This window comes from Lagopus muta, chromosome 12 (assembly GCF_023343835.1).
Source record: "Lagopus muta isolate bLagMut1 chromosome 12, bLagMut1 primary, whole genome shotgun sequence".
Classification (NCBI taxonomy): Eukaryota; Metazoa; Chordata; class Aves; order Galliformes; family Phasianidae; genus Lagopus; species Lagopus muta.
The window spans coordinates 4,054,247-4,078,709 of record NC_064444.1 but is presented as its reverse complement, the minus strand read 5'-3'; the positions used below and the strand labels follow the sequence as shown (position 1 = coordinate 4,078,709).

Here is a 24,463-nt window from a genome sequence, read left to right as displayed (position 1 = left end):
ATCAGAGCCCCCCCTTCCCACGCAGCCACACTCTCCTACGCTGCACTACAAGGATGACTCATGAGCAGAATTTCTTTAGGATTTAGAAATACGTTTGGATTTCAGCCAGCTGTGGAAAATATGCACACTTCCTCTAAGACCCCTACAGTACTCAGTGTATTGCTTTACATATGGGATCTGAGTCAGTAATACTAAAAGCCTGAAGTTGAAGGAAGAGCAGAATGTGCTTATAAGCATGTTCCTTGATAAGGTAGTTCTTTTTATCATTTGTTCAATCATTTTGTGTGAATGAAATACCTGATATATTGCAGGGTGGAAATAACACTCCTCAAAGGAGAAAATACTTTGTGGAAATAACACTCTGACAAACAGACAGTGTTCCTTACAGGGGCTGACTTTAAAGAAGTTGTAATACTAGGCAGAATGAGAAAATGAGAATATTATAATTACAACTGCAAACATGATTTCCAAACTTGCAATATCATGTCAAGCTAGCAAATCTGCAGATATTCAGGAACTCACCAAAACTGCCTTGGAAAGGTATGATAAATAACACCGAGAAAACAGCTATTTTTTTAACTGTTGTTGCAGCACGACTTTAGTTGTTGTATGCAAAATGGTTTAATGTCACCTTAATTCCAGCTTGCCTTGTGAAAAATGACCCTGTCAATTTGATAGAGGTAGAACATTGAGAAGTGCAATATTTTTTCTAATAGGCAAGAGCTGACAAAGATAGACTGAACGACGTGCAGCTGTACAAAACTGACCTGAATGCGAATTCCAAATGAAATTAAAAATATTGCTTTTAGATTTCACAGGACTTGTTTTCTGTCTTTCTGTACTTGCTGGGCTTTGCTTATGCCATCTATAGTTCAGTACAGCAGCAGTGTTATTTTCCTCGTCGATACAAGCTAAAGGCTAAATATTGCAAGGCGTTTGGTGATGCCAATATGCATTGGAACTCAGTTGTGCAGGGATCGTTTATCGACGCTTTTATTAGCAATTATTAGGAGGGCACTTTCCGTTTGCCTTCTAACTGCGGTAAGCTGGAAATGAGGGAAAGGGCAAAAATGCTGTGGGTGATTCCATCCCTTACTCCCCCAGCTGCTTAGGGCAGCTCTCTACACCTACAAGGATGGGGCCCACAGCCCCGCTGGGATCCTGCAGTGTGTATCATCACAGCTAGTCAGGACAAGCTTCGAGTGTGAGGGCACCATGGGGAAATGGAGAACATGATTTTCTTTGGATTTTCAGTAGCCACTATAAGAAGTCTGAACTTTTATCTGCTTCTCCCCTGCTCTGCTTTATAAACAAACATGACACTTTATTCTACAAAGTGATTTCTTTCTGAGTTATGGAACCACAGAAAGAGCATATAAAACCCACAAACCTTATTATTTTTGGATTCTTGAAACTCGGAATTGATTTAAACCAAGTTCAGCGAGCAATATTTCCTCTCTGTCTGAGAAACTATATCCTGGGTTTCAGATGAGTAAATTTTTATGGGCATGTTATAATTATAAACCCTTGAGAAACAGATTTTGTAACAGGGACACTGGCACCAAGCTTTGCTGTAGTTACTCTGCGCAGAGCTGACACGAGGAGGCTGAAAATCCATCCTCCTAAGAAGGAGCTTATTAAAAGACTGCAGTAGTTTTAATGACATTTCTTGTGACATCAAAATTATTTCATTTGGAATCACAGAGCATCTCTGCTGCTGCATTTTTGAAAGAGAAAATACTGCTGCAGCTTCAGTGCTATGAGCAGTGACTGAGGGAAGCAATCCAGAGAAATAAATCTGGGTTGCTACTCCATCCTCAGATGATGGGAAATGTAAATTAATCTGCTTAATTACAGCAGTGTGTAATAATCATCACTGGGAAGGCAGGAAAAATGTTTGGAAAGACCATATAGGTTTTGCAAATGATGTAGGTTCCTCTTTTCCTTCTAAACTGATGAATAATAGCTGAAATGTCAGTGATAACTGAACTGAAAATGAGGAGGCTTGGCTCACATCAGATGTATTTGGAGACTGATGTTCTTATTCGGCTCTGTAGAGATCCCACATTGATTTTCTTGCAATACTTCAAGCCAAATGGCTGTTTCCAAGCAGTACCCACTTCTGATTGGACTATCTCCTTACTATTTATCTAGTGCCATTTGTAAACAGGAATTCAAATCAAGTCGTAGTGAGGTGCTTGGCCCAAATATATCATGCCATAAGAGATTAAGTCCTGTTCACTGGATCAACCTTTAATTACACTTCAGCTATGCAGGTAGAGAGACACTTCACACAGATGGGCAAATGGTTTTATCCTGGCTCAGAGGCAGAGCTCCAAACCAAAGGTCTTCAGTGCTGCGAGGCATAGACCCATACTGCATCCTATAGCCAGACTTCCACTCATCTCAGAACCCAACATTCATCCTCTGGCAGCATGCTTCTTGGCTCCTGTGGGATCTCCTTGGGTTTACTCACCAGAGGATGAGCTAAAGCCTTGCTGGGCTTAAATCAGATGTGCAATATAACACACGGTAGCAACAGCATGTGGAGAATTTGGGACAGCAGACAGATTGCTGCAGGCTGAACAGGGAAGAAGTTCCTCAAGGAAATAGCCCAGTTTGCATTACAGCCATTGGTTTTTGAGATATTTTTGCCAGCATGTATTTAATTGGTTTGAGAACGAAGTGGGGAATGGAGAAGCACAGAAAACGCAGCCTGTAGGCATCTGGGCAGCCAAAAAGCAGTTGCAATGGGAAGTGTGATGAGGTTGGAGGTTGGGCAAGTTTGAAGAATTTGAGAATCTGAGTGATTCCAGGCCCAAATGCAAAAGGAAAAACCCTTTTGTTTCCCCCTTCATCCAAGCCTGATTATCCCTACCTGCACAGCTCACCCAGGGGCTTAACCTGACCCCTACTCTAGTCAATGTCAGAGCTCCTTCTGGTTTCAGTAGAGGCAGGATCTGTCCATTTGCTGGACGATCATGTTTGTATTTAATACCCTGCAACTTAGAGTGAGGATTAGCAGAATTAGCCTCCCCTAATTTGTGTATCTCAGGCTGCCAAATGGCAATTAACTTTAGTGCGTTTGAATTAAAAGGGGAAAATTATTAACCACCCTTTCCTCACGCAATTACAATTTTACGCTTTTGGAAAATTTCTCCTCAGTCTGAAAGTTGCCCACACTCCTGTGAGCCCACCCCTCTCCATATCCTTTACTTACTAGAACAGAATGCAATTTCTCACCCTGCTGCTTTCACACGCTCCTTCAGCCTGCCCAGTGCTCTCGTGGCACTGCATACTTTGCTGGTTTGCTTTGTGCTGACCCCCAGCTGCACAAAGCACCCAGGGCACTTTGCAGAGGGCTCACAGCTTTAAACTCACCAAGGATGACACCTGTGCCTGTAGCCCTTACCAAGAGTCACAGCTAGCTGCTATTTTGTGCAGCTTTTAACCATCCAACTTGGAGACTCAACACCACTCCTTTCCTTCTTCAGTGCAAAGGAGCCTTATTTTCTGCTTTATTTTCAGCCCAGAAGCCCAACAGTATTCTGGGCTACACCAAAAGAGGGGTGGCCAGCAGAGAAGGAAGATGATTGTCTTCCTCTGCTCTGCCCTTGAGTGTAACCATCTCCAGATGTTACAGTACAGTCCAGTAGATGGACTACTGCTCTCTGATGCAGGGAGTATGCAGAGCTGTTGGAGTGAGTGTAGAGAAGGGCCAAGGGCTGAAGCACCTCTCCTATCAGGTGAGGCAGAGAGAATTGGGATTGCTCAGCCTGGAGAAAAGAAGGCTCCGGGAAGACACTGTTGCAGCCCTCCAATACTTGAAGGGAGCTTGCAACAAGGAAGGGGAACCAACTTTTCAACACTGTTTGATAGCGATAGAAGTAGGGAGAGTGGCTTTAACCTAAAAGAGACGAGGTTCTGAACAGATTTTAGGAAGAAGTTCTGTTCTCAGAGGATGGTGAGGCACTGGCACATGCTGCCCAAAGAATTTGCAGATGCCCCATCTCTGGAGACATTCAAGGCCAGGCTGGATGGGCAGTGAGCAGCATGAGCTGGTGGGGGGCAACCAGGCCATGGCACGGGGGTTGGAACTGGATGATCTTTAAGTTCCCCTCCAACCTCAGCCATTCTGTGATTCTATGGTGATTCTGCTCTTCCTTTCTTGCACATGCCCAACTGGACTTTGCCTCTGTATGCACTCAGGCTTGCAAGACTCCAGTTGGCGCTGAACATTTTGCTTTCCTGCAGATATTTTCCACAGGCATTCCCTCCCTGGTATATGAAACAGTGGTTCTTATCTTAAAATTTTACGTTCCTAGGAAAGAAAATACAGTTTTAGGTCTTGTTAGGGGGATAAAAATATATATATATATATATATACACACACACACACACACAAGAACAGATAGCTTTTGATTTATGTATCACCCTTCTATAATAAATACATTTGTAATAACATAATGAAATTTTTGAACAAAAGTTCTTTTACAGAAGAATAATCTTTAACTGGTGTGAAATGCCTCACTGGGACTGTGTCAGGTTTTAATTTCAGTTTGAATAAATTATTGGAGACACCAGGCTAGGAAAGATAAAGGCGAATTTCATCTACTTCCAGCTTGCCATAATGGAAATAATAACTACTTTAGCCAAAAAAACAAGTTTCCAATTAGTTTCTCTAAAATAATATTATTCCCCTTTATATAGATACTGTAGCTCATTTTGAAACCTAATTTTGATAATATATAAACATTTCTAAAGCAGCTATTCCCACCAAAAGAATGGCAAGAGCAGACTTTGACAGTACATGTCGGGAGCATATCAGTACTGAAATACAGTCTTTGCTTCTCTTTAACTGAATCTTACAATGAAAGTGGAAAATCAATTTAAAGTTTGCTCAGTGATGAAGACATCTGTCCCCAAAGACTTTATTTTAAATGGCTGGATGGCGATCATTAGACAAGATATTTTGAAGTTACAAAATTCATTTATTCTGGAAAGAAATACAGATTTTTTTTTTTTTCCCTTTAATGAAAAATTAATGTACTTTGTGGGGAGCTTCAAGAAACAGTAAAAGTGAAATAGTACTGACTCTGAAATGCAACTGAAAGGAGATGATTTATGAAGCATTTTAAAATCAGAAGCCAACACTAATGTTGTTTGGCAGACAAAAAAATAAATGCCCTCAAGATGAGGTTAATGTGCTAGAAAGGACCCTTTGAAGGGACATAACAGGACTATGCTCAGTCCCACCCAGCAATCACTTGTTACAACTGCCATTAACGTCTGTGCAATTGAGCAAAAGGAAAAGTTTCTGTTTGAGAAACAGTTTGTAGACAAGGGAAAGTCAAGCTCTGACATCCTATGCAACATTCTGTACTCACAGAGATATCATCCATGAGATGGGCAATCACAGTAGGAATCTTCCTGGGCTCCCTAAGTCCCTCCAGAGGCTCCAGCAGGCAATGAATTGGCAGCTGTCTTCCTGCAAAGGCAAAAGGTGAAGCTCTGGGATTTGTCCTGGACCTCAATTTCCAAACCTCTACACTCCCAGCTTTTGCCCCATACCTTACTAGAGCAAAGCTCAAACCCCTAAAGGCCCTGAAAAGCACAGCAATTTGGCCAGAATCACAGCAGCTGTGGAGCTCTGCAGGGGCTTCCAGCTGCTCTTTGAATCCACAGGGCTGGAGGCATGTGCCCTGGGCTTTGGTCGTCTAAATGAGCATGGCATCCCAGCACAAGCATGGCATCCCAGCGCATAGCCATCATGTCTGACTAATGTGATGTCAGCATGGTGGGTTCTGCCTGCACAGTAATGAGTGACAAAAACACATATGGTACATGGCCTGAACTCTGACCGTGTGTACAGGCAGCCCAGGGGTGTAGCCCCAGCACTCCAATCGAGCCCTGCCATAGCAAAGGGAAAAAAGAGGAACAACTTTCAGAACTCCAAACACAGTCCAGAAAGACAGCATGAAGTAAAACAGATGTACCTAACATTTTTTTTTTAATTCTAAGATTGCATTTCATAGAGTATAAACTTCTCATTATCACGTATAGATGTGTGTGCAAAACTGCAGTGGCATAGATCTTCTGGGAGTCACTGATAGTTCCAGTGATGTTTTTGTAAATTTGGGCACCTTCTGGTTTACTCTTGCTGTAATTATGAATCTACGGTTGGAGAATAATGGAAAAGTATCCCATGCAGAAAGCCTGGCCACATAGCTGGCATGTATATTTTATGAAGGTGGCTCAGGTTGCTCATTGAAAGCTGCTTCTGGTCTTACTGGCTGTGGTGTGGGGTCCTTTAACCCAGTACCTTGCCTCTGGCACAGCCAGCATGAAAATACAACAGTGGAAAGTATAAAGAGCAGGCAGGAGGCAAGCATAAAAAATTATCTTTCACATTAGATCTCAGCCTACCTTTTGTGTAAGTCCTTGCTCCCCAAGTTTTATGTGAGTAAACGATTATGGAGAGTAAACCTCTGGCTGGTGGTGGGACATGGTGTTATCAAGAGACTTCCAACTCTTGTGATGGCGTTGTAAACTGCCACCCATCATCACCCATCAGGCTGATGTTTGTCCATAGAACCATCCAAACTGTTCTGAAGTACCATGTTTGCAAACATCAAGTGCTGTTAGTAGATGTGGGGCACTCTGAAAGAAATCCTCACTCCCCATGAATTGCAGTAAATAATTAGAGCAGTGCAGACAGTTTGTCTTGCAGAGAAGGATGGTAAGAGAACAAGGGCAAAGCTGGGCAGAAGTTGGCAGGAGTCATTTCTCTTTGTATGTGTTAACGTGCAGCAAGATACACATTTGCATTTGCTCCATCCTCTCCTGTAAAAGATGTTTTATGTGAGATTGGGAACAGACACAGGCATAGTAACAGCATCCTTTAGGTGGGATTGGCTACAGGTGGGATGTGCTGAAACCTCACCGTGCCCAGCACAAACAGAAGGGATATTTCACAGAGCTCTGTGGAAGGTAAAAGGAATCCTTGATTTGAGAGTTGGAATGTGGAGTTTATATTCCATGAAAACTGCCTCATGAAACTGTGCGTTAAATGGCTTCTTGGAAACGTGCTGCCCAATAAGTAAAACTAATAACTCTACCCGTGCAATAAGGCAATGAGTCGGTGGCAGTGTGGGGAAATAATGGAACAAGAGGGCCATTCATCACCTGTGTGCTGATGATCTTCCCCACCTGGGGAGGGGAAGGGAGCTGTCGCTTTGTCAAGTTGCAGCCAGAAATCACTTGCTGGAGAAATGCTACAATTTGCACTTGGTGGAATGGAAACTTAAAACTGACATAAACAGAACCACTCAAAAATAATGAAATGAATTTCTGAGAGGCTTTATCTCATTTCAGGTTCAGCACCGGCAGCTGAATTTACATACTGCAGGAAAGCAACTGCAGGGGTGGAAACCAAGAAAATGCTGTTAGAAACATAAGTGGTGGAGCAAAGGGATCCCAGGAGAGCAGAGGAAATTCAGAGCTGCTGAACGTTTCAGAGTAATCCTTGAGGACTGAGCTTCTCTCATCCCTCCCATGCAGGAAGAAAAGAGTTAATACACATTGTCAGTGCCTGGGGAATCATTCATGGGGGATCTTTTGACAGAGTAATCTTCCTATTTAGAAGTATTTTCTCATTATGTGTAATAGGATGATGAACTGAGAAATGATCTCAGCCACTTATGATTCTAAAAGCCCCCAGCCTGAATAATCTATGCTGATTTAGAGATAATAGCATCAGAGACATAACTCATTTAGCACAGTGTCCATTTACTCACTCTGAAGACTTTCACTTTCCTACACCAATTTTTATAGACACTTGTAAAAAGTTGATAATGATATAAAAAGAATAACGTAATAAAAAAATGACAAGTGTGCGGCGAGAGCCACTTTGTCCAGGGATGCACTACAGACATACAAAACCTGTTCCTAATGAAGTGCAATACAAATTCTAAGAGAAAGAAAACGCAGGGAGCGCTTCCCTTCTGCACTCATTAAAGTCAAACAAACGGGCAGAAAGGATGGTTTTGTGTGCAAGAAGAGGCAGTGGCACTCAGCAGATGAGAGCTGTGCGCTCCCTGTGCCACTGAGAGCACGTACTGCTTCTCTGCTGGGGTTTCTCTTTGGTAAGGAAGTGGTGCTGAGCCTTGATTTCATCGCCGCACCTGCTTAGACTTTGCACTTTTGGAGGCAGAAGTCATCTTTTATCAAGTCTCTCTACAGGGCCTACAAGAGCTACATCTCTGCAGTGGGCTCTGCGTTCTGCTATGGCACATGTTATAGCTCACTAGCAGAGGCAGCTGTCCCCAGTTGCTCAGCATTACAGCCAGCACTTTCCCCATTCTGCTTCCTCATGCAACATCTTATTTGCGGGAAAAAGTGTTTTCCCATATGTGGGGCAACAAATGGCAGGCTGACCTAAGGAGCACACTTCTCTCCTCTTCAAAAGGTGGTGATGAGCTATTTCAAATGCCAACTATGTCATCCTAAATCATCTTTCATTTCTTTTCTTTTTTCTTTTTTTTTTTTTCCTTTTTCATGTCACAGAAACATAGTTTGTACTTTCATGTGTCCCATTGATTGTAGGCAGTTTTCATATTTCCTGAGCTGATCATTGGAGCTTACTCATAAACTGTGTTTTGTCCCGGAAGCTCATCCTGAATAATTTGGGGTCAGACACTGGAGTAATCACATGCAGCACTGCAGAACAAGGGCTGAGTGTTTTATTTCTAGGCAGGAGGGCCATGAAGAAACAAGGAATAGTTTAACCTTGACTCTGCAGTTTTAAGAAAGAGCTGATGATACAACTGATCCCATACAGTGCTGGTTGCCTTTCAGAAGAGACAGCCCTTTTCTCTCCTCCATTCCCAAATGCCCTCTCCAAGTGGAAATCCTAAATTTCAACATCACCCTTGGGAAATGCCAGATTGCCTTCTAACTGATTCTCTTGGCATGTTCTTCCTTTCCTCTAACCGACTTATCTGTCCTATGAACTCAGCCCCATCCTTGCAGGCAACCAGGATGGCGGTGTAGCTTCACTGCACCCTCACGTCTGCCTGAAGGTTTTGCATTCCTCCACTTCCTTTTTTTTCCCATGCTGCTTCTTTCTGTGCTGAGGCCTCTCTGGAGTTAGATTCCTGTTTGATTATGTAATAAAGCCATGAATTATTAACAGTATATAAAATATTGACAAACTGTTCTCTGAGATAGAACAGCTTTAAAGTATTGATTATGAACCCAGAGAATTATAATTAGTTTCTGCATAAGAGATAATTAAGTTATTATCGTTTCTTTTTCTTCTAATATTGTGATGGATAGCAGGTATTTATACTGAACTCCATGAAATCTTATGAAAATTAAGGCAATAGGTTTACAGGCACTCAAGATAATGGGAAAATAATGCATGATGGGAAAGCGTTTACATTTTCGAAGAGCTCAGCTGGCAATGTCTGCTTGCTGCGTAATGAAATCAGTTCAGGTTTGCTCTGGGGAAACTCCTGGACACAGAGGTGTGATTGACTTCAGTGGAGGCAGAATCTCGTTTCAGTTTGGTTCTGCTGGAAATCAAACTGATGCTGCTGTGCTTTGTGGGCCGGAGTGCATTCTGAGCCTTGTGACTGCTACCTTCACGTTTGGCCGGGAGGTACCATCTTACAGATATTCAGTTTCTGTAGGTTTCTTTGAGAAGCTCACAGGCAAAACCATGGCAGTTAGTGTCGCTCATCAGGATCTCAAGGTGACATGATATTGCTAAGTAGTTTTTATGGGTTCTGATTGATCTGGTCCTTCACTTGCTTGTTTCTCCTCTCCCTGCCTTCTTCTCTGCTGTTTGTAAGGAAAGAAGAAGCTGAAATGGTGTGCAGCAGGTCACAATTACTGGGACGTCATCCCAGATGATCTCCTGGTGCTCTTTGAACACAAATTACCTATTCCTATGGAGGCCCTCTCAGGCTGGTGCGTCTGCCAAGAGAAAATCAAGTAGACAGAGAATTTGAGAAGGTTCCTCCACCCTCATGAATCAGGGCAGGATCAGTGATGCCAGAAATGTTCCCGATTAGATCTAATTTGTTCCTGAGTCCCCCAGAGACAGAAATTTCCCAATCTCCCCTAATCAGGTTCAATGTTGTGTTACTTTAGGGTAACATTTCCTAGTGTAGAACTTTGTACATTCAGGAGCTCAAAGCAAAATGAAATTAAGGGACAGGTTAAATTCAGAGAGCAAATTAGGGCTATGATTTATCTTATGAGGAAGTACAGAGATTGTGTAATGTACCTGGGAATTTGCTGCTTCACTTTTGGACTGCCTTATTAGAGCTCCGGGGTCTAATGCAACAACCAAAGGGATGTGAGTCATAGAATCATAGAACATCTCAAGTTGGAAGAGACCCATAAAGATCAGAGCCCAGCTCCTGAGTGGCAAACCCACCACACAGCCTAACAAACCATCCAGGGTGGCCATGGGCATCGTAGGGTGGAAATTCAATCCAAAGAAACACTGGAATGGAGAGACTGGGGATAGAAAAGCATTAGAAATATATTTGTAGATCACAGAATCATGGAACCACAGAATGGACCTCAAGCTCTGTCTTCAACAACTCAGAAAACACATGAACTCTGCTGGTGAATGCAATATGAGGATTTCAACAGGTTTGTGTAGGCCAATCCCTCTCTGAATGTCCAAAAAACAGCCAGGAAGCCTTACAGTTGGCTCTTGTGAATAGAAGAGGAGCCTGGCAGAAGGGCTGAGCTGCACGCATGCTGAACATCTCCCAGACATGAAACCGAGCTGAATGTGCAGCTGTCCATCAACACACAGCGCTCCGCCAGCCGCTAATAGGCGACTGTGGCTGCTCTCATTGTCTGATGAATGTTTGAAGGCTCTGCGCTCTTCTGCCTCGTGAGGAGATGTGAGCATCCTTGGCAGAGGGCTCTGGTCCTGCACAATCACCGTCTTCCTACAAAACTCTTTGCATTGCAGCGTCTGCCCACCCTGTGAGCAAAACAGGGCTGCTAATTGAAAGTGAGCGCTCCCTCCTCACTCTCCCTCCCAGCGCTGCGTTTCTATTGCGTCTTTTGTTGGCTGCACATCGGCTGTGCTTCCCTTTCTTCCTCGGAATAAAAATAATCCCTGCTTCCCTGCAGCACATGTGAAAACGTATCCACAGATACATAGGTTCTAAATGAGAGCCGTGGAGTGCTTTGGAAGGCAGGAATGTTTCAAGGGGCTGAATTAATCCCTCACATTTTCAAGGTGCATGGGGCTGACTGAAATTCCAGCTCCCACTTTGGTTAAGGCAAGGTGGAGAGTCCACCTCCAGTGCCAGAGGGTGGCAGCTGGCTGTCCTGCAGGATATGTCCTCCTGCTGTTGCTTTTTCCAGCCCTTTGACTGGAAATATCTGAGATGCTGTGAAAAAAGTTTGCAGGGGAAAAAAAAAAAGATGGGATGTGGTGTTTTGGGACACACACTGCCTTTTCTCTGATGAAAAGTGTTACGTGGGCAACGAGTGCAGCTGTGCTCCTTCTAAAATTGCATCTCAGTACTCTTTCCTATGAGCCAGTAGTAATTTTGGGCACTGAGGACCAAATCTCCCTGTGGAGAAGGTCCTGGTGGGTGAAAGGCTGTACATGAACCAGCAGTGTGTGCTTGCAGCCTGGAAGGCCAACAGTATCCTGGGTTGCATCAAAAGAGCAGGGAGAGGGAGGTGATCCCAAATAACTTGCTGATGTCCCATCCCTGGAGGTGTTTAAGGCCAAGCTGAAGGGGGTCCTTGGCAGCCTGATGTGGGTGGCAACCAGCCCTCGGCAGGGGTTGAGGCTGGGTGATCTTCAAGGTCCCTTCCAAGCCAAGCCGTTCTATGTCTGTATGATTCTGTGAACAGGCAGGGCCTGGATGAGTGGCAGCCAAGACAGAGCACCGGTTGCAGGGAGACAACTGCATTCTGGCTCTGCCAGGCTGCATGTTCTTATGGAGAGTGGCAGTGAGCTCAAATCCTGGCTCTTGCAGGTGGGCCAGCCCACGTCGTGGTGCCAGCCCATATCATGGTGTCATCTGGTTCCCTGCAGCCACAGCTAGCAGTGCCATCAGGCAGCACCGAGGAGAAGCTCTGCTTACTGGTTGCCTTGGCTTTGGCCATCAGTGCCTTCTTTCATTATTTGCCCAGACCCAGCAGCTGAGAAATGACAGACCTCTGGCAAGTGATTAGACCAAGAAATTCCAGCTTCTCACTCCCAAGCAGGTTGAGGGTAATGAATCCATTGCAAATCAATGTCCCCTATCAGTGGTGGAATTGTTGTGGGAAGTATCACTTGTGGCTGCTGGCTTGGAGAGCAGCCATCTGAAACAGAGACGAGAGGGTTCAGAGATTACCCTGAAAAAGTGAGGTTTGCTCTGATGGAGACATTTCCCTGGGCTGTCACAACAAGCTGCTTCTAGCTGGGTTACTCTTGCAGAATGTAAAGTCCCTTTGTAAAAAAAGGCAGAGATGCACTGCTTCAGAACAGCTGCTATTTGGAAGCAACAAGTAACTACAAGCCTTTCTGTGTTTTTCCCAGTTTGAATACAAATACAGCATCTTCTACAACCAGAGGCAGAGTAAACACTTGAACAAAAAGCTTTGCATCCTTTGCATTTATTCATCTCTTGCACATACATCATTATTAAGCCTCCTTCTGCTCCCATACTAATACCAATTGTCTGTATTGGTGTTATGATGAAGATGGGACCAGCAAATGTATATGTCAGCAGTATTTTTGGAAGGCTACACTATACAAATGGTCAGGTATCTGGCTTTAATTTTAGAACTGAAATTCTAGTGCTTCACTCGGACTTTGGATCAGAAAAGATTTCTCCTGTTGTGGAGGGGATGGAATTTTTTACCTTCACACAAACAAGGCCACACCTCTTTAACACACGTTATGGAATTTAAATTCTTCCTGTCTTCCACCTCCTTCTTGGAGGTGCACAGATGTGTTTCTCGTGATGCCATAAGGACAAATCTCGGTTAATCATTGCACTTAACTTAGCATGACTTTTCGATGGATTGCATTTTATGGCATTGCTCACTCTGTAGAGCTCCACCATGTCTAAATTCTTTAATAAATCCCTCCCACCCCCTTCCTTAAATCAGGATTCCAAAACACTTGACACCTGGTTCTTACTGTGCACTCTTTCTCCCATCTTCTTTCTAAATGCTTGACACAACTGGGCAGAGCTGACTTCCCATTTTCTCCACGTGTGACACTGCTCGGTGGCAGCTGCTAAAAGAAGAGCCCCATCATAATCAGAGTGTTTTGCCTGTAGCATAAGGCATTTCAGAAACACTGAAAAGCCAAAAGGAAATAGAAGATAAGTTGGAAATCACGAGCTGAAATGTGCACTTCCATTTCAGAGATTAAATTAGGAAAATTTATTATCGTGAATATAGAACAGTATCATCAGGCAGCCTGACAGCTCATCTGGGCTCATGCTGGGCTGCTATTGAAAGGATGTGGGCTGACATCCTTTGGATTCTCACACTGCTGATATCCAAGGGTTGGATTAAGCTGTAGGGCAGTGCAGCTTGGTGGGGAGAAGGAGAGGTTCCTGCTGCAGCAACCTGCTGACTTCAGCACTTTGGGAACTCAAGGACAGCTAGTGTTCCTATTATAAAGTACTGCTGACCCATAAGCTGTGAGAAGGAATAGGAACGTAGTGGTGGAAAAATTTGCACAGCTGGAGAAACTGAGATCAAATAAAACAGTCCTATGGAGAATATAATGGGCAGGTAGGTGTAAGTGAGCAACTATTTCCTGGTCATCAGAAGTCCTGTAGCATAAGTGATGCAGCTGCAGTTTCATGGTTTTAGATAACATTAGGACAGTCCCCAGGGACACCATATAGGAAGAAATCTGAAGAGTATTTTTGATATCTCAGCCAATGTATCTTCAGAGTTATACCAGGGATCAAACCCCAGACTCCCTGGGGAACATGCTGAGCCCTGCAGTGGGCTTGGACTGCTCTGATCTATGGCTCCTGGCTTTGTTCATTCACTATTCCCATGGAAGGCATGAGCTCTCAGAACAGCTTTGCAGAGAAGATAAGGAAATTTGTGAAATATTCTGTTCCCTTATGTTAGCAGTAAAGACAAGGAGCGAGCCTGCTTCTTGTTGTCACTCTAGGCTATTCCATTGCCTATGTTAGCAAAGGAATTCCTCCATAGCTTATCATTGCTACATACTCCCCCTTTTCACCATTTTCTCTGTGTAATAAAGGAATAGGTGAAGAGACTGCTGTATGTTGTCAAGCTTAACCCCTCTTCCTGCTGAAAGCATGAGACAATGGAAGCAGATATCCCTCTTACGAGGAAAATCGGGGAGATGTCTCCAACATCTCTAAAATGAGGAAAATATCTTGGCCTCGATGACAGGGCACCTCATCTATGCACAACTGGATGGAGTTTTCACGATGCCCAATGGTCATGGCCTCAGGAAATGCTTTACCGTCACTCAACATCCTGCAGCTGTGCACCAGCAGGAAAAGTTGGGCCCTCCATACTCTTCAGCTACTGTGTGTGTAAAATACGTAATCCTAAAGCTCTTTGCTGCTTGGAGTCTTTTCTTCCAAGTGGAGAATTAATGCATGCAAGGGATGGAAATAACCTGTGGAAGTTGAGTGAGTGCACAGAAGTGTTACCACGGGGAGAGGCTGCCTCACAGCTTTCTCAGAATGAGGCAGATGCTGTTCAAGATGGTTTAATGCTGAGAAAAAAGAGATGCGGTCAGCAGGCTGTGCGTATGGAGTAGGGTTACTTGTCCTCAGAAAAATTAAAAATAGGAAACTTTGTGTGCCAATTTTTCCTGCCTTCTCTCACAAACAGTCCCAATATCTAGCTTGGAAACCACTGGGAAGATGCACAAAGTGGAGAAGTAAAGTGGCACAAAGCATGCAAGCAGGGATGCTGAGTATAGTTTTGAGTCTCTGAGTAGTGGTACAGCCAGAGACAAGATGGTGAGGGAGGAGGAGCTTGGATGAACTTTCCTCCTATGTCTGAATAAAGACAGTTTGCATTAATATATGCTGATCTCTGCATGTCTCCATTAAGTGGTTTTACACATCTGTAATTATTTCCTATATAATTGAATGAAGGGACATTCATTCCAGAATTGCATATTGCTTGCCATCAAGACGAGCTTGGCTCGAGCCACCCACAGAGCACAGAAATGAAACATTTTCTCCAATCAGCCGTCTCCCAAGCAAAACCAAAATGATGTCTTTGGACATTCTGATCCAAGTGGGGGGTCCAGCATTCAAAAGAGAGAAGATTATAAAAAAGGATTGGCTACAGGCTTGATTTTACCAATTTTATTCCTCCTGAACAGGGAAGCACTGAGCGAGGCAGCATGAGCAGAGCTGGCGCTAGCACCAAGACTGCAGCACGGCCATCCTTGAAAGGATCTCACATAGACTAATTACAGCTTCTATCTGATTGATTTTTTCTTTGTCCTTTTCATATTTTTCCAGTAGTGCTTTTAATATCAGAAAGCCCTCTGGCTGTTTGACTTTCCCATTTCTGATGCACCCTGGGCTCCATTCAAAATGATGATACAATCCCAAAACCTTGAGCACAAGCCAGGCTCTCTCCTTCCCAAACTGGCAGGCTGCTTGGGAAGCAATGAGCATCTTTTTCACAGTTATGCATCTTGCATTTGACTCAGGTTGTTGTTATTATGCAGTACGTGTTTCAGTCTGAATAATAAAGAAAAGGAAAAATGTTCAGGTCCTAAGGGGGGGGATAAAATCCACTAATCCAACATAGGCTTTATTTGCTTGATGTCTACCAACCAGTGTTGAGGATGGCAGGACTCCCAGAGCTTCAAACAGGATTAGAGAGTAGGAAATAAGACATTTATTTCAATTCAGATTTTTATTTAGGTTTTTGTTCTAGCTACACAGCTAGGTACTTGGACATCTGGCAAAAACTCTTGGCCACACACAAGCTCTGAAAATGTTGTTAATCTTTAAAATCAATATTGCATCTAGGAGATTGCTCACCTACCTTCATGTTTGTGACTGCTAATTCACCCATACAACACTTCTTGAGTCATTAACTATGTAGGACAAGGCATTACTTTCTCCTTATCACTTTCAGATAACGTGTGCCAACCTTATATTCATTACATGCAATGCAATGTAAAATACATTATTACTATTTACTTGCACCAGCGGAAAGGTTCAAAACTGTTTTGTGATTTCTGATTTCAAACGCTGGTTAAAAACTACTTGAGCACACCTGACTTATTATGTGAGAGTGTGCTGAGCCCGCATAAATGTCGTGTAGCCCTTCTGATCCCAAAATAAGAGTTGTCCCATTGCTAATCAGTGTTCCCATTCTTACACTATTAGTTGAATCTTGCTTTGCTTATGAGTCAGAAAGCTTGAAATAGAGGCTGTGAGAATCAAACAATAGGATGGTTGCTGTAATTTCCTAAAGCTGCTGTATTTGATTTGCCTTTAACTCAGTTAAGTATCTCGGCAAACCCTTAATTTGAAATCTGTAGAGGCTCAGCATCACACCCTGCTAGGCCTATCAACAGATGGAGGATTCCTGCAGGCAAAACGTAGATCTTCATGCTACTATTTTTTTTTTTTTTTGTCATAATACAAATCATGCATTGAAATTATTAGTGAACTCAGAGACTGACAGATTTATCTGTAGCAGAAGGTGGCCCTGTAAAAGCGTGGGACGAACAGACAGAGGTGGTAGGGACTGGCCATCCATGGGCTGACTTCTGTTTGGGGAAATGTGAGAGCTCATGGTAAACAAGCAAACCAGGTTTTCAGTCTGGGGAGCAGTTTGGAAAAGGAGACAGCATTCGGGTTGCAAACATGCAGCGTGAGGAGGGACCCAGGGTTTCCATCAACTCTTGCGTAGATGAGAGCCATGAGCTTCACATGCTGGGCATGGAGGATAAAGCATGGAAATTGTGAGGACATCAAACACAGTCTGTCCCCTTTCATGTGGAGATGAAAGCGATCATCCTTGCGTTGTTATCCTCCTGATGCCCTGGCACAGAGCCCTCCAGTCTGGCACAGTGCTAGCAAAAAACCTATAGCTTCAGTTGGAGGCTGCTTGCCTCCAATGTATGGGTATTTGACAAATACATTGGAAGGAACTTAAATAAAAAAGTCCATGGATTTTCTCTTTACTCACTTGTTAACCTTTTCTTCATTAATCATTAATCTTGGTGCTCTTGGACAATTCTCTTTACAAACAAAGCTCTTTTCTAGAAGTACTTCCCAGGGAACTATTTACTCCAGTTGCCCTCTGTGTGCTGATATTGTCTTATTTAAAAAAAAATACTTCCAAAATCAGCTGTGGGCTTAAAAATGCATAAATGTATACAAGTACAGGTGAGCCTTAATGTACAACGCAGATGCAAAATGAAATTCAGTCATGCAGAAAATCCAATGACTTATTATACATGAATGGTATGGGAAGTACGTTTTGTCTAGTCTCAAGGCATTTTAAAATAACTGTTCAGCATCTTCTCACCTGAATGTATTGTCTTATTGATTTTGAACTGACTTTCGCAGATTAACTCCATCTGCCTTTTTGGCTGTCATGCTTTAAAGTCCTCAACTGCCCAGAAAATGGTGCTGCTGCTATTCCCAAGGATGTTTTTATATGGCTGCTTTAAGGTGAACTAGAACAATAGCCTAGAATGAGAGCAGCAGAATAATAACACTCCCAGCTGGGAATAATGAGCATGCAGCTTCAGCTGAGCTCTGATGGGAAATGTGGGCCTTTTTAAGGATTAACCATTTACATAACCAGGAGAGGATATTTTCAATCGGAACATTTTGTCAGTTTTCACTGTGCAATGTGGTCAAACATGAAAGAAATGTCAGGTCACTTATTACACCAATTTATCTACCAGCTAAACTGCTTCTTCTTAGGCCTTCTGGCAATGTTCAAGACTTCCTAAGATATGTCAGGCTGCCCCAAGATTCCCTTTTATCAAAGTATATCATTCTTTGCAATAAAGAACAAGACCCATTGGAGCAAAACACCAGGGCAGAAAAAAAGAAGGAAGTCAAACTCTGCAGATATGGGAGAAAAATGAGAGCTTCTCTCACTTTCAGGCTTGGCATTGCAGTTCAGGGTTGGTTCACTAATCAGAAACTCAGGCTGAAAGTGTTCCTGGTTTGTGCAAGCAGTGAGAAAGCCCATTGGAGTGTGCGAGGTGGTGGGAGACTGGCTGCACAGTTTTGCCGTGCTGATGCTTAATATAATCTTCAGTCATGACAAATTTATGCAGAGTGAGAGCATTTCAAACATAGCAAGCTTTAATGCTGTCCAAACACCTTGCTGTTCTACAAACAGCATGGGCAGAGTTCAAATATATCTTCAAAAATCATAAAGGCTTCAGCATCACTGATGTATGAGTGCTCTTGGAGGCTCCCTGGCGCACACCTGTATGGGAAGCTGTGGGCTGAGGGTTGTTCTCTGGCTGCTGGGGGTGTCCAGGTACCATGAAAACATGGGTGAAGAGTGGGATGCCAAAGCTCATCATGCTGCAGGTAAATCTATTACTCCAGCGTGATAGAAATGCTTGGGCATAAAGACACAAGCAATGACAGTTCAGGTTTGTAAGAAAGGCAATGATAGCAGTGGAAAGGATGCTTTCCTCGTGCTGCTGCCCTATTGCACTCATTTGTGTGGTGCGTGCCTGTGATCCCTGCCAGCTCATTGCTACACAAGTTTGGAAAATGCGCTTAGGCACATTATCACTCAAGGAAACACTGGTGCACAAAGTTCAGCTGAGGAATGTGGTTAAGGCATTTTTCCAGAATGAAAACCTGAAGGCTTTATACCTTCACAATAAAGAATGAGGCAGAAATGATTCTAACACCTGGCAAAGCAAAGCAGGTGACTCTCAGGGCTTCGGCAGAGAAATCTCGAGCACAAATTCCCCAATTTCAGCTCATTCCATGATTCTTTCATCACAATTGGAGACGCTCCAGCTCTGCCCAACAGCTCCTGTAGCTCAGCAAAACGATCACAACAGCATGCCAGCAATCCTGACATAACAAGAAGGACACATTAATCTCACAGCTGGGCATAGCGAGCGGTAGCCAAAACTGCACATGGGGAAACTCAAGGAGTGATTCACCATTATGGGTCGCACTGTTCAAGGCAGCTCAGGGTACCAGGCCCCTAAAGGGCACCAGTGGTTTGGAGCACACTGTGGTTAAATGAGGTGCAGAGATTAAAAGCGTTGCATTTCTTCCGTCAGAACTGTAGCTTTGGTTTTCGGAAATGAATCACAGCAGGCTGGAAGGTTCCACACTTTTTAAAGATGAAAAAATGTGTCAATTGTTCTTAAAAAACAAAACAACAACAAAAACCACACACAGAAACCCCACCAAATAGCAGTAACAGTGTCACCATTTATTCAAATGTGGAACAACAAGGGCTCTGCTAAGCAGACATCACTTCACCATAAGTATTAAGCTAATTCCCATCAGGAGACAGCTTTTCTGTCAATCATGTCTGGCTTCATGACAGCTTATGGCTTAGCTGCACCTATCTTGTATCATTTAACCAGACAGTATCTGTTTTGACATTCGTGACTGAGATACTTGGCTTGTAATTGGGAATGAGTACAACTGAGCAGAACAGAGTGATTTCTTTCCCAGGGATGGTTGTTAGGGTGACGTGGCATGCTGATGCTGAGCTGTGTGATAGAAACCTGCCTGTTAATGTTGCAGAATAGAGGAACCAAAAACTTGATTGTCATGTCCTTGGAAAAAAGTGGAACGTCATGGAGATACACGAGCAAGATGACCACTTGCCAATGCTCTTACCCACATGTGTGCATTGGATTTGTGCAGAGCCCTGGCACTAAGCATGGGTGATGTGGGGCAGGCAGGACACCCTATTTCACACCAACCAAACAGAAACTGATGCTGGTGGTTAGACTATCACTGCTGGTGGTTAGACTATCACTTATATAGTGATATAAGTAGAACCAAAGTGGAGAAAGGAAGGATTTTACACTTGTACATCAGAACAATGCTGGTGTTTTTCTGAGTATCTGTGATATAAGAAAACCAACAGAGCTATTGAAAACACAAACCAGGGAGAATGATGAGACTAGAAGAGAAGATTCAGTTCCTTGAGCATCCTTTGATGTAACCATTGCTGTCAGGTGACGGTCCTAATTAATGCAGGTATCTCATTCTAATTGCATGGATCAGGCCGCTTTGTCTTTTCAATAATCCATAGAGCTGTACCTGGCATTAATCTTATTAATGGGACAATTACACTGCCTACAAATTAATTTTCAGCATGAGATTATCTGTAGGATGTGATTGTGTGCAGAGAGATTTCTTTTCTTTCCAGCCCAAACTATTCTATGATTTTATTCCCTCTGAACTGTAAGGATGGGAATCTCCCAGGATTCTCCAGGTTATACAATTTAGATTCTCTAATTCGACCCCTGCTGTTGAGGCTCCAAATGTAGAAACAAAGCCATAATTCCTCCTTCCTCTCTGCCAGTGAATGGGAAGCTCCTTTCACCCAAGGCAAAAACCAAAGTTGTATAACCTAGCAGTCAAAAGAAAATCCACTGTCAAAATTTCCCATTTCCAAAGTGCCAGATGTTACTATAGGCAGTTGTGTTCTTTTCCTCCTCATGTCATTGGAGCATGAAAGCTAAATGCCCAATCATTCAGATTTCTGTGAGAAACACACACAAAAATTGAAGTGACAGCAGTATAACAGTGCTATGTTTCAGCCACCATTGACAACGATGTCTGAAGCTTGACACTGTCAGGAAGTCTAATGAAACCAAAAATTGACATGGCAAAAAGAAACGATTCCTGGCTAAAGCTTTAATTCCTGCACCCCTCCTTGGTTTTAGGTGCCACGAGTTGAAGCGAGTGACGATGGGATGTGCAGCATCCCAGCTGTGCCTCTACTTAACCAAAGGACCCTAAGAGTGGCTTCATTCAAACCCCTGAAGCAAACCCATATATCTCCATGCCATGAGGCAGAGGTAGTCACCACATGCGTGGGTGAAGGCACTTAATTTCCCTGGAAGTCACTACGTGCTCAAGACGTGTATCGATTTCCGTACCGCGCCTGTAAGTTATGAGTGATTTCTTTTGTAAGTGTCAGGTGAGAGACATGAATGGAGACCTAATTAAAGTGTATACAAAGTACATGCAGTAAATCTCTTTGGCAATGTCAACCTGCTTTAAAGCGGCCCGGGAGAGCAAGCAAGATGGCATAAATGGAAGATAAAGAAATACTAATAGGCTGTGACGTTCCCAGAGCAGCAGCTTAGCTGGTGAGCTGCTAACAAAGTGGCTGGGGGTACCCAGTGCAATTCCCAGGGCACGTTCTGGCCCTAAAACACAAAACAATGGGAATTTTGCTGTTGACTTAAATAACAGCCCTATGGTCCTTCCCTGTGTCGTAGCCATTATTTCGTAACTGTTTAAAATTAAAGCTATCTCTCCATCAGTGATCCATCCCTGTAGATTTTTATATAGATGTGCCTATCAGGATGGATAAAAACAGATGCAAGTTTTCTCTGCCTTCAGCTCCGGCTAGTCAGAAATTCTGGTCTGGAAGTTATACACGGCTGCTTTCTGCTTTGGGGAAATACCACGGCCAAGGTGATAAATACTAGTGGAAATAAATACTGCAGTATATTGGCTTGGGCACAGCACTGCACTAACTTATCTCTACGGCTATTTGGATTGGAGCTGGCTTGTGTGTCTGCACACAGAAGGCAAGATCCAGGTCAAGGTATTCAATGCCTGACTTCCCACGGTGTCTGTCCAGAGCTGAGCATCTGCAGGCTTTGGGTGGGTGTTTTCCTTGGTTTCTCCTGAGGAAGGCACTCAAAGTGTTATCACTTCTCTTTTATTTAAAAGATTGGTCCAGATTTGGCACTGCAATGCCTCTAAATTTCTGTGTTGGTCCTTGGACAAGAAGAAAGCTATTCCCAACCTTTTATCTTGGCTGGGTGGCCTGGGACCTATTTACATTTTATTCAGCCATTCTCTTTATTAAGTCTGCACTGGGATGAAAGACTTCTCTTTAACCTCTAGGTTACCCTACAGTGTGCCTGTGCCCCTCTGGATAATGTGATGGAGTGGTGCACACAAAGAAAATCTGCTCATTTGTGAAGCCAGTCATTAATAAGAAGCAAGATGGCTTTACCATGGGGATGCCAGCGTTACTTTGCTGACAATATCCCTTATGATCCTGGAGAAATTTTAATGGATTGAACAGGTTGATGTTGTCATTTTCAATTTGCTGAACCATCTGACAGTGTTCCCAACAATTAGCACATACAAAATATGGAAATATGTTACCTTTTACATAAAAAAAAAAGAGTATGGGAAGCTGCCTAGAGTTGTATAATAACTTGTTATTCTGAACTGCTTGCTTTGACTTCAAATAGATTTTGGTACAGCAGAGTCACCCTAACCTTGGGATAAATTTATCTGTCACCTGAGTCAGTGCAGGGGTTTGGGATCATTAAAAGCTGACCAGGAATTAACCTGTGGTTGGAGCTGCAGGATGTGGCTGTGGGCAGTGCTGATGGACAGAGGGACATGGGGTACACAGCAGGGTTGATGCCCAGAGCCCCATCGTGTCATCTGCTTGTCCTCTGCAAGCCCCAGCAAAGTGCAGCAGCAGGACCTGCCCAAGGTCATGAACAAAGGAGAAAACCGGGACAAATTAATGCCCACAGAGCAGGCAGTGCTGTGAGAGGTCATTCAGGCTGCTTGCTGGGACTGAAAGGTTGCTTTTGTTTGTGAAGTAGACAGGAGACCATGAAACATATCTGTCAGCTGAGAGGCTGAAAGGAACATCTCATGTCCAGCCCCTGGAGGCAGCAGACATATCTGTTTTTAATGCAATAGCAGCTGCAGTCATTTTGGACCCTCCACATCTTCCATTAAAAAGAAATACATCTCCTGACTCCTGACAGAGGCTGTGACATGTGGTGACCTTATCTGCAAGCACTAGTGTTTAGGGAGGCATCCCAGCCCCTGACCAGCTGTGATTCTGTGTGGGTCTTAAAGGAGCATGGAATCAGACCCAGATTGGCCCATCCCATCCCATCCCATCCCATCCCATCCCATCCCATCCCATCCCATCCCATCCCATCCCGCATCCTGTACCAACAGGCATTGTGACACACCGGTCCTTTTGAGCACACTTGCCTCATTATTTCTGCACCAGCTCGGAAGAAGAAGGGTTTGGAGAGCAACAGGGGAATCATTTGGTGTGTGCGTGTGGCTTTTGTGGGAGCTTCAGACAGAAATCCTCCTTTAAATACAGCAGCCAATCTGGGTGACGTGTCCCTGCCCAGGCTGAGGGCAGGGGATGGACCTCTGTCAGAAGGGATGTGACCTCCATCCTTCACTGCAGAGTATCAGGGGATGAGTAATGGCTCAGGCTTTGCTACCTGTGGTATGGCAGGTCCGGGAACACAGGAGGTCAGAGACTGTGTTACCTCAGTGCTGAGAGGAGCATGCAGAAACCCACCGCCAAATTCCTCCTCCTATGGCTACACAGCCAGGAGAAGTGGATAGAAAAGGCAGGGAGGAGCCCCGAATAACCTCTGGGAAAGGACAGACTCATTAGAAGGATCCGTTGTGATTGGACAAGGGGAAATGGTTTCAAACTAAAAGAGGGGAGGTGTAGATTGAGTATAAGGAAAAAGGAAAAAAGTACTTTTTGCAGTAGGGCGGTGAGGTACTGGCACAAGTTGCCCAGAGAGGTGGTGGGTGCCCCATCCCTGGAGACATTCAAGGTCAAGCTGAACGGGACTCTGATAGAGCTGTAGGGTCCCCGTTCATTGCAGGAAGCAGAGTTGGACCAGATGGCCTTTAAGTGTCCTTTCCAACTCAAATGATTCCATGATTCAACGGGAGAATCCAAAGGAGCCATTTAACAGGAGATGAACTCCTTTGGGACGTTGGTTCCCACCGCTGATAGGATGTGACAGAACCACGGCAGCCAAATGTCAGAGCCCTCAACCTCATCCTCCTGCATCCGTGGGACACAACAAACCCTTCCCCGATTACCGAAACCCCGAGCCAACAGTGTGGGAAGCTCTTTGTTTCCTTGCAGGTTTTCATACTGCTGCTCCTGGAGACAGTTTTGAGAAAGACTGTCAGAGCAGCTTCAAAAAATACTAAAGAAACACACTGGGAACTGTGAAAGCTCGGATTTGAATATAAATACGAACTGACAAGCTGCTTCGTGTGGTATCATTAAACTTCACAGTTAGACTTTTTTTTTTTTTTTTTTTTTTTGAAAACCAAATTATCGTGTGAAAATACGTCTGCAGTGTTCAACTTGAGGTGAAAACTGCTTATTTCTCTGTTTAGGGCAATAGCAAGGAAAAGGTTCCACGATTTCATGATTCGTAGGG

The 24,463-nt window shown here is 43.8% G+C and overlaps 1 long non-coding RNA gene across 1 annotated transcript in view; it reads right to left on the bottom strand.

The window, feature by feature from the left end:
* Positions 1-2: 2 nt before the first annotated feature.
* Positions 3-24,463, bottom strand: part of LOC125699056 (uncharacterized) — a 127,742-nt gene continuing 103,281 nt past the window's right edge. Inside the window, exons 3-4 of the long non-coding RNA XR_007379421.1 lie at positions 5,388-5,488; positions 3-4,321 (exon numbers count right to left, since the gene is read on the bottom strand). This is a non-coding gene — a long non-coding RNA (uncharacterized LOC125699056). The remainder of the gene's footprint in view (positions 4,322-5,387; positions 5,489-24,463) is intronic.